The sequence below is a fragment of the Mastomys coucha genome, unplaced genomic scaffold (genome assembly GCF_008632895.1).
Source record: "Mastomys coucha isolate ucsf_1 unplaced genomic scaffold, UCSF_Mcou_1 pScaffold9, whole genome shotgun sequence".
In the NCBI taxonomy this organism is placed as follows: Eukaryota; Metazoa; Chordata; class Mammalia; order Rodentia; family Muridae; genus Mastomys; species Mastomys coucha.
Window position 1 is genome coordinate 55,996,031 of NW_022196915.1, and position 10,107 is coordinate 56,006,137.

General features: G+C 45.1%; 1 protein-coding gene and 1 long non-coding RNA gene across 3 annotated transcripts in view; one reads left to right on the forward strand and one right to left on the reverse strand.

The window, feature by feature from the left end:
• Positions 1-510: 510 nt before the first annotated feature.
• On the reverse strand, positions 511-8,275 carry LOC116084517. The gene is made up of 3 exons (XR_004116143.1): positions 8,080-8,275; positions 3,380-3,449; positions 511-764 (listed from the first exon to the last, which is right to left on the reverse strand). It is a non-coding gene; the product is annotated as an uncharacterized LOC116084517 (long non-coding RNA).
• A 13-nt stretch (positions 8,276-8,288) lies between these two features.
• The window catches only part of Entpd4 (ectonucleoside triphosphate diphosphohydrolase 4), a 27,588-nt gene continuing 25,769 nt past the window's right edge, over positions 8,289-10,107 (forward strand). For both annotated transcript variants that reach the window (XM_031361547.1, XM_031361549.1), the window contains exon 1: positions 8,289-8,426. The gene's annotated coding sequence lies outside the window, so the exon portion shown is untranslated. The remainder of the gene's footprint in view (positions 8,427-10,107) is intronic.

The following is a 10,107-nucleotide window of genomic DNA, read 5'->3' on the forward strand; positions in this document are numbered from 1 at the left end:
GCAGGACTGTAAGCATTGTTTAGAAACACAACAAAAAGCCTGGCAGGTCAGAAGGCCAGCCTCCTCTCCAGTAAGGAGGCAGGAAGCCAGCTGTACACACAGGGCTCTTCTCAGATGGGCTCAGCTTTGGGAGGGCCCACTAGAGACAGAACAGATGTTCTCTGGTCATAGGAGAAACTTTTAATCTGTTAAACCTGGCCCAGAAGGACGGCCACACCTGTCCCAGATCTGTCTCCCCAGCTTCTATGAGGTTAACCGAAAGCAGATGTGTTAAACTAAACATAGCAGTTTCTATGCTGCTAGCCATGAGAAGCCTCGGTTTCCCTATATGAAGCTTTGAGGGACTGCAGTTTTAGTGTCTGTGCTCGATCAAATTAATTATGAAATCACTTTCACGATGATACAGACAGCAGTGTCACTGGACTTAAGGTTCCAGCCTGTGTCATGAGCCAGGTTCAGGCACCTATCTTGGATAAGTAGATTAATAGATCTAAATTAGTAGCAAAAGCAGAAGAGGGAGACTGATTCAACATGAGCGCACAAGGAAAAGAGACAGAGAGGTCCGGCAGCTTTCCAAGTGCATCTTCGGGGTCCTGAGCCAAGGTTACAGTTTAAGTGGAGGACCGGAGTCTCTTCTGCACAATGCTTTAAAAGTTCCAGAGAGAGGTTTCCTCTCTGGCGGGTCCAGGCTTTAATCTTTCTCTTCTTCCAGAACGAGAGTCCTGGGGAAACTGCAATTTCTTCCGGTCCATTGTTTGAACAGTCTGACGGAGAAACGGAAGCACACAGTGTCTCTTTAGAACATCTTCATCTCTGATAGCCTGGATCTACCAGGGACATTTAGACAACCGTACAACTCATGAGGCATTTTTTTTTTTCTCCAAGGAAGTCGTCCTTGACAGCTCACACTAGAATGTTCTTGTCATGTGTTGGGTCGATTAGGGGCTCCTCCCAAGTCCATGTTCCCTTCCCCCAGTCTATGAATGTAACCTCATGGAAAACACGGTCTTTGCAGATGCAATGTGAGATAGACTCATACTAGATAAGAGAACTAAACCCCATATGATTAGTGTCTTTATAAAAGGAGGTCAAGGTGCAGAGAACAAGAGGCTGCAGAGCGTTCAGCTCTCGGGGAACATATACACCACAGTCTCCTTCAAAGGCTCAGGGATCATCGTAGAAAAGAGGGCCAAAAAAGAGTAAGAGCCAGGGACGGTAACTACAAGGAAACAGCTGGGCATCAGAGTGGCTGCACATATGAACTCCCAGTGATTGTGACAACGTGTAGAAGACCGGTGCAAACTCAAGCCAGACCAACTCCCAGTATGGAGAGGTGAGGTGGGCACAGGGCTCAGTCTTTAACAGAGGGGCCACTGGCAATAATTGGCTGCTAGGAAAAGGGTCAATTTGCCCCAAGATCACATCTACGAGTGCAGCACCTAATAAATTGACTCCACTCTAGGGGAAAGCTACCCAATCAAGACTATTTGGGCTGCAAAAATCGACCTTGGCAAAATTGGGTGTGAAAGGAAGGGGGATGGAGCTGGAAAGAGTTGGGTAATGAAAGGCAAGTACAATCAAAACACATTGTGTGATACTTTAAAGTGTGTGTGTGTGTGTGTGTGTGTGTGTGTGTGTGTGTGTGTGTGTGTGATACATAAATGTCAAACAAAAGCTAAAAGTTACCTGAGGAACACCAAAAATTGTTCTCTGACTCCCATAAACACACACACACACACACATGCACTTGAACCCACACCTACAAACACACACATTAAATATACATGTACATATCTACACCCTTAGAGATACCAAGAACTACTGATGGTAGAAAAGACACAACAGGATCCTCCCTCTCTCACAATCTTTAGCAAATGCACAGCCTCATTGGCACCTCGATTTAGAAGTACAGCCAATTGCACTGGAAGACCATAGCTCTCTGTGGCTTGAAGCTATCCAGTTCAGGGTAAGTGACAGCAACTCTAAGAAGCAAACACCTATAGAGTGTCATCTTTTCACATATTTTCTTCCATCTTTCAAAATAACTGGTACAAATGAGTTACTGGAAAATAGTGTGTTATATACCGATGCTTACTAGTCTAAACAACTAATAGAGGTTCCCTTAGAAGATTCTATATAGTCTCAACCAGTTTATCAAATATATAGTAAGAATTTTTAAGGACAGAATATGTTGAAGTAGCCTGGTTCTTAAGTAAGAGCATCTCAGTAGCCACCTAGGTCAGTGTTTAAATGCCAGCTGGCCTTAGATACATGGCATGGAATTTTCTACTGTGTAAATTATCCAAACTGGTGGGTTGGGTTTTTTTGTTTTGCTGTTTTGTTTTGTTTTGTTTTATAGCAGCAGAGTGTCAACAATAGCACCAAAGCAGGAAGCAGAAACACTCACTTTGGAATCCCTGAGTTCCCTTGGAATCTTGCACAAGTCTCTCCAATCTCCCCAGTTTCTAGGTTCCTTGACTGTTAAAGGAAGTGATAAGGGACGGGGCAGTTTCTTCTTTAGCTCTAATCTTCTGTGGTTTTATGATTCTGTTATAGATGAATAGTTCAAAGTTGGTGCACTCAGATCCCCATTCATGATTTATACCCTTGGGTCTAATCAACAATGGACTGGAAATATTTCCTATATAGTGCATCAATAGTAAATATGCACAGTTGTTCTTTTTCCTTGTCCTTACCCCCTGATAATGAAGTATAGCAACTACATGCACAGATATTATATAACAGTAGGTCTTAAAAGTAATTGAGAGATGTGTTAAAGTATTCATGAGGAATATGCAAATGCTTCTTATACAGGGGACTTCAGCACATTTGGATTTTGATAACTGACGAAGCCCTGGAGCTAATGCCCCCACAGATCCTGAGGGACAAGTTATTTAACCTAAAGCACACGAGCTTTGGTCACTGCTATACACAGCAACTCATTCTGCCACTGGCAACAGAAAATGCAATTCAAGGATGCAGACAGGGCATGCTGCTGGGTCCTTGATAGCTTCTAGAGAAAGAATTTCAGCGTGAGCCAGAGCATTCATCGAGTTAGCAGAAGAGGAAGAGCCAGTTAGAGAGACTCAAGTACAGGCATCAGGACAGGAATGCACCTTGGCATCACAAAAGTAGAAGAAATTCCCAGCGTTCAGCTAGGGGGAAACAGAAATCAGAACCAGGAGATGGGGTGGGGGAGGGCGCTTCCTTCCTTGCGTCTCCTCTATTTCCTAGCAAGCTATCCTATGTCAATTCCTCCTCATGGGACTTGGATGCCTTAAACTTCAGAGCTGACCATGGCTGAATATCAGCCTTTCTGAAGCCAGGCTGCTGAACTGGGACACCAACCTTGACTCTCTAGGAACCCAAAGTCACCCACCTGATAGAAGAGAGGCAGAATGTGGGAAGGTTGGACATTGAAAAATAGAAGGTCGTCACTCCATGGGATTCTGGAAGAAATGATATAATTTTCTGATACAGTGGACTGTATAAACAATAAGGCATATCACAGATTGTTATGCCTACACTCAAAATCAACAGCCAAAATTAAGGATCTTTTTCCACATACAGAGCTTGAGAATCATGAATGCTAGCCAATCACTAAACCGCAAGACAGATGGGGCTAGAGAGACAGCTCAGCAGTTAAGAGTCCTTGCTGCTCTTGCAGAAAAACCAGGTTTAGTCCCAGCACATACAGTGGCTCACAACTGTCTAGAACTGAAGTTCCATGGAATCCAACACCCTCTTCTGACCTTTGTGGGCACTGTGGTGCATGTAATGCACAGATATGCATGCATGCAACACACTCATACACACTAAATAACATTTGTAAAATTATTATTTTGTGTATGTGAGTGTTTTGTCTTCCTTAGTATCTGTGCACCACCCCCATGCAGTGACCTTGGAAGCTATTAGGGGGCATTGGGTCCCCTGGAACTGTAGTTACAAACAGTTGTGAGCAACCATGTGGGTGCTGGGTGGTCCAAACCCAGGTAGGCTGGAAAAATCAGCTCATGATCTTAACCAGTGAGCCATCACACCAGCCCAAAATTCAACCTTTAAAGGAAAACAAAAACAAACAAACAAACAAAAAAAAAACAACTCAAGACAAAGTATGCATAGTTCCAGTTTAACATGCCAGTTAAGGGTATAGCAGTGTTCATCAATCAGATTATAAAAATTTTATGGGGGCTGGAGAGATGGCTCAGCAGTTAAAAGCACCAACTGCTCTTCCAGAGGTCCTGAGTTCAATTCCCAGCAACCACATGGTGGCTCACAACCATCTGTAATGGGATCCGATGCCCTCTTCTGGTGGGTCTGAAAATAGCTACAGTGTAACTCATATAAATAAAAATAAATTAATTAATTTTTAAAAAAGGCCTGCACTATAAAAATTTTATGAGCCTGGCGGTGGTGGCGCACGCCTTTAATCCAAGCGCTTGGGAGGCAGAGGCAGGCGGATTTCTGAGTTCCAGGCCAGCCTGGTCTACAGAGTGAGTTCCAGGACAGCCAAGGTACACAGAGAAATCCTGTCTCAAAAATACAAATATATATATATATATATATATATATATATATATATATATATGTACATACATATGAATGCATATGTATCTATCTGTTTGCTTGCTTTGTTGAGACAAGGTCTCATGTAATCCAGGCTGGTCTTCAACCTGTTATGTAGCCAAGAGGCTGAGCTTGATCCCCAGTCCTCCTGCTTCATCCTCCCTTATGCTAGGATGACAAATGTGATTCACAACACCAAAGATTCCTTCTCCTCCTCTTCTTTCTGTTCCTCCTCCTCCTCCTCCCACTTCTCCTGCTTCTCCTCCTTCTCCCACTTCTCCTGCTTCTCCTCCTCCTCCTTCTCTTTCTCTTCTTCCTCTTCTTTCATTTATTTTTTGAGAGGTGGTTTCTCTGTGTAGCTCTAGTTATACTAAAACTCACTTTGTAGAACAGGCTGGCCTTGAACTCACAGAGACCCACCTACCTCTGCCTCCAGAGTGCTGGGATTAAAGATGTGTACCATCAGCACCCAGCAAGTTTCTTCTTTAGTAGAGACTAATTTCTAAGCCCAGTCTGTGGCTCGACCTCAAACAACTGTTGCCCAGCTCCTCCAATTTGACAGGTAATCACAGAGACAGGAAGGATATTTCCAGATTTGGGATGACCACGAATAGACTACCTATGACAGGACAGTTAGTTAGCTGGCTCCCTTCTCAGGGGAACAAAGAAACCATTCCTTTGAAGAGTATGAACTATTCACCTGACAGTTCAGATGGATCCTTGATGCCGATTGTAATTCAACCACATTACTAAAAGGAAATTGATTCTCTGATACCAAATAGATTTGGAGAACTGGAACCAGACAGGCTGTTCATAATGGTTCCAAGTGGCTTTCGAGAGTAACCTTTGTCCATGAACACGTATCTCCAGGATGGATTGGGCAAATGGACTTTAGGTCACCCTTGAACGCAAGGACATTGGATAAAAACTAAGTCCTGCAAACCTCCCGGCTATACAACATAGACAGAGATCTGGTTTTCACTAGCAAAATCATCTAGTTCCCAATTATAGTCCTCAAATAGGATTAGTAGATATTTTAGGACATCTGGGACCACTAAGGACTCACAAAAAGCCCTTAATGATCAAGTTTCTGTTTGTTGTTTCTTTTCTTTTTTCCTTTTTGAGTCAGAGTCTCTCTACATAGTCCTGGCTGTCCTAGAACTTAATATGTAGTCCACGATGGCCTTTAACTCACAGATAGCCACCTGCCTCTGCCTTCCAAATGCCAAATGTATGCACCATCACTTAAAATGATGCTGACGGACATCCTACAAAACTAATTTTGACAGAATGCAAGGGGAGACTTGTGCCATCTTTAATGTCGAATGGTGGATGTGCGTATTACACCTCACGAAACTTACATACTGAAACTAAAGCAATGACACACTCTGTTTTTAGTTCCAGTGATGGGTTAGCATGATAGCTCTCAAACACCACATAAAAAATGTAGTGGAAAAGGTTCTTCTTTGGGGGTCAACAATTAAACCAGCCAATCACAACAATCTGCTCTGTGCTATTGTCTACACAGCCCAGTCTCACAGATGATGGCATCATTGCAGATTCCCAAAGGATGATCCTCCCAATCTCTAAGGTGGCCTTCTCATGTTCCCCTTAGATCACTCAGGCTAAAACTTTCAAACCCAGAGAGCTTGCGGCACAAACATAAGGACCTGGATTTGATTCTCAGAACTACATAAAGTAAGCTGGGTGTGGTGGTGCGTGCTTGTAATTCTAGAGAAGGGAAAGCAGAAACAGGTAATTCCTGGGGCTCAGTGGCCAGCCTGGGTAACTAAATTAATGAGTTCCACATTAAGTGAGTGACCCTGTCCATAGATAGATAGAAAGAGAGAGAGAGAGAGAGAGAGAGGGAGAGAGAGAGAGAGAGAGACAGACTAGATGGCATCCTGAAAAACAAAGCCAAGGTTGGCCTCTGGCCTCTACACATACCTGTGGGTACACATCCATCCATGTATACACAGAGAGAGATACAGACAGACAGACAGACAGACAGACAGACAGACAGAGAGACAGAGAGACAGAGAGAATTAGGATCTCTGAAGAGGCAGAAGCTACTCCCTATGCAGAACACAGAAGCATCGGGCATCATCAACTCTTAAGATTAAAAGATCAAAGTCTCAGAGCAGGAATTGAAGCAGGGTAGCCAGTTAGAAAATAAGAGGGACATGAAGCAGGAAAGGTCTCCTTTGTCCCCCCAGTTCTTACGTTTGTTTTTTCCTGGAGCCCCAGGAATTTCTTCATAACTAACCCTGCAAAAGAACTGCCCTCCCATTCCAGAGACTCATCCCAGACAAGACTGTTAAAACGGCAGTCCACCTTTCTTGTGACCTATGTACAAAGAGCATCCCTTTGATCAGGGTTTCTATCTGTAGTAGCAATCTCTTCTCTACTGTAAGCCCACATCATGTACCTTAAAAAAGAAAAATCCCTCTTCAAAGGTAGAATTCTGAGGGTAACAGAAAGAAATATGCCATCATATGCTTCGTCACCTGATGTCTAAAGTTAGTTGTACGTGGGGTTGCTTCAAACCCCAAGGTCACACATGTGTAGCTCCTTCTGGATACTGAGATACATCCCTGTCCTGACGCCTGCCCTTGGGGCTCTTTGACTGAGTCTTGTAAAATTGATGACTTTGCTTCATTCTGGAATTCTTTTCTGTGGAGGGCATCAAGGACCCAGCAGAATCTGAGGAGAAGCCACATGGCTCTAAGCAGGAAGGCTCCGGTTGCTCTGCCTGCAGTATTGAATTTCTCGCTGAACTGAATTTCAAGTCCAGTTGTGTAACATTACCAGAAAGGGCAGGTGACCCAAGCTGGTGCTACACCAAGGATTCTGTTATAAGATGGAGAACGACTGGCTCTGTGCCCACATGTTTTACCTAGTGAATGGGACTTTATAAAGCTCTAAATATAAAAATAGTTTAAGGTGTCTCTCTGTGGTCTAAGCCCTATTCCTGGTCTTCATTCTCAAGTACGAAGCTCTGCAACTTCAAAGCAATTAACCGAGGTACGGAGGTACCTTGAGCTAGGAATACATCATGGGGTCAATATGCAGAAGCAAGCATTCTGCCTTATTTCGCCTCAAAACCCGGGCACAGCCTGGGTGTTTGGTTGGGAAAGACAAAACACTCGCTGACAAAATACCTTCCCATTTTTATAAAACAAGAGCAGTTACTGGCAAAATGGAAAAATGCGCAGAACTGATTAGGTTAGATGAGCCAGTAAAATTACTGGCCATGCAAGCTTGGGGGTCTGTGTTCAGTCCCTGTAACTTAGAGTGGAAGAAGAGAACCTTCTCCAGAAAATTATCCTTGACATGCTTAGAGACGAGCTGCAGCACATGTGCCCCACCACCCCAATCACGCACACAAGAATGAATGAATGAATGAATGAATGATAGTGTCCTGGGTTAAGTCACAAGGCCTAGACCTTGCTAGGCTGTGTTGTTTTCTAGAATCCTCTGGAGCACGAAAAAAAGCTAAGCCGCGGGTCTCACCATCACCTTGCGGCTTGGGGACAACCAGGCTAGCCAGAGAAGGCCAGGAACCACGTGGACCTTCTTCACTCAGCGGAAAGGGAGTCTAGCAGAAGTCAAGGAGCTTAACCCAGCACTCGGTGCCAATCATCCGGTAGGCCCCGCCCCACGCAGGCCCGTTTTCCCACCCTCCCCAGCGCGCGCGCTCTCGCCTCCTACGTGCGCGCGCCGGCGCGAGCTGTGACGTGACGTTGGCGGGCGCGCGCAGCGTGGCTCCCGGAAAAGAGCCGAACCTCCGGGAAGCTGGTGGCCGGGATGCGGTGTGCTAGTGGCCGCCCGCCCCCCCGGATCCGAGGTCCGCCCAGCAGGTGAGGCCGGAGTCCCGAGGGGCGAGGGTAGCGGGAGGCCACGGCCCTGACCAGCCGTCTCCCCGCCACATCCGGGCGCCCTGCTGCAGCCCCGTGACCCCGGTGACAGGTGCTTGCCACCCCCCCCCCCACACTTCCCCCCCAACACACACACCTCGCCGGGTCTTAGGAGCGCCCCGATCCCATGACGAGTGTGGGTTGAGGGAGAAGGACTGTTGCTCCCGGGGCTGGATGGCCTCTGCCTGCCTCCCGAAATCTGACACCGAAGGCGTGTAGCATCACATATTTGCTTTGGTCTGTGCTTTGGGGAAGTTTCCTGTTAGATTTCCCCCGTGGAAAAAATGGAGTTGATTGGGAGATGGTGCACGGTTGTGTTTCTCAACTTGAGTCATGCGTGGACTCCTTTTAAAGGGACAAGTCTCCCATTCTCAGGAATATAACCCCAGAACCTGCAGGGCGCCTCAGACACCAGCTAGGTGAACACAGGTGCTGGGACCATATGTCACTAGGAAACAAAAGAGATGCTTTATAATTCAAGATCTGCATGTAAACTAGAGGTCAATAGCAATCCTAAATTAGACACTCAGTTAACATTAGGTTGCAGGCTTTATAAAAGCTTTTGTGAGAGGAAATCACCTACATGTGCATCCTCAGAGGGGCCTAACATCTGTATTGTGTTATCTTATGTTTAAGTTGTCTTCGTTATCTGGTTTGTTAATTGTTTGACATAGTTGCAGAACTATGCTTACTTTAGATGAGTAGCTATTATTTTTTTTTTTTGCTTATCTTAATGTTGATTTACCATCTGTTTTAAAATTTAATTATTATTGCACGTATGTGGATGATGGAGGGGGCATGTACATGTGCCTCCCCCCATGACTGGAGTTTATAGGATGGGTAACTTTTTCTGAGGTTTCAGGAAATGAATTCAAATAGTCGTGCTTCCACGGTAAGTGCTTTTGCCTGCTGAGCCATCCTGCCACCCCCAACCACTTGTTTTGGTTGCTCATTGAATTTATGGCTTATATTCTTTTATATTTTTCAATCAGGAAACGTGTGATCTGAGACTTTGAGACAAACATGAGAAGTGATCTAAGGGTCTGTCTCCTTCACACATGCTTTCAGTTTGTTTCAAGGAGGCTACTTGTGAATCATGAGATTTAGAGCGCAGGAAGACATTAGAAAGCCTAACAAGTTACATCTACCTTTAAAAAGTATTACCCAGTGACCCTGAAAGGCGTGTCATTGCGCAAGCCAGATATGAGGAGGGAACGGCATTATTAAAAGCCAGAGGCCAATTTTGGAAAGGTTTGTGTGGAGCAGGCCCACCTTCCAGGACAGAGAGATATTGCTGAGAGTGAGGCAAGGACAGCCTGTTGATAGAATGTGGGAAGATGATGGATTGAGGCTTCCACATGCTGCATGGAGATGTTGGTATTGATCCACAGGCTTTCAGGCTTTTCTTTGGTTGTACTTTGAAGGCAGTGCTTCATAGAGTGTGTTTACAGTGAAAGCAGAAGTGGCTTCCCACAAGATCTGTCTTGAAGTAGTGACGTCTGCTGTGGTCATCCTAGATGCATGGGATGCTTGATGAAGAATTGACAGATCTGGGGCTGGGGAGTTGGAACATTTGGTAAGGTGCTTGCTGGGAAAGCATGAGAACCTAAGTTTAGATTCCCGC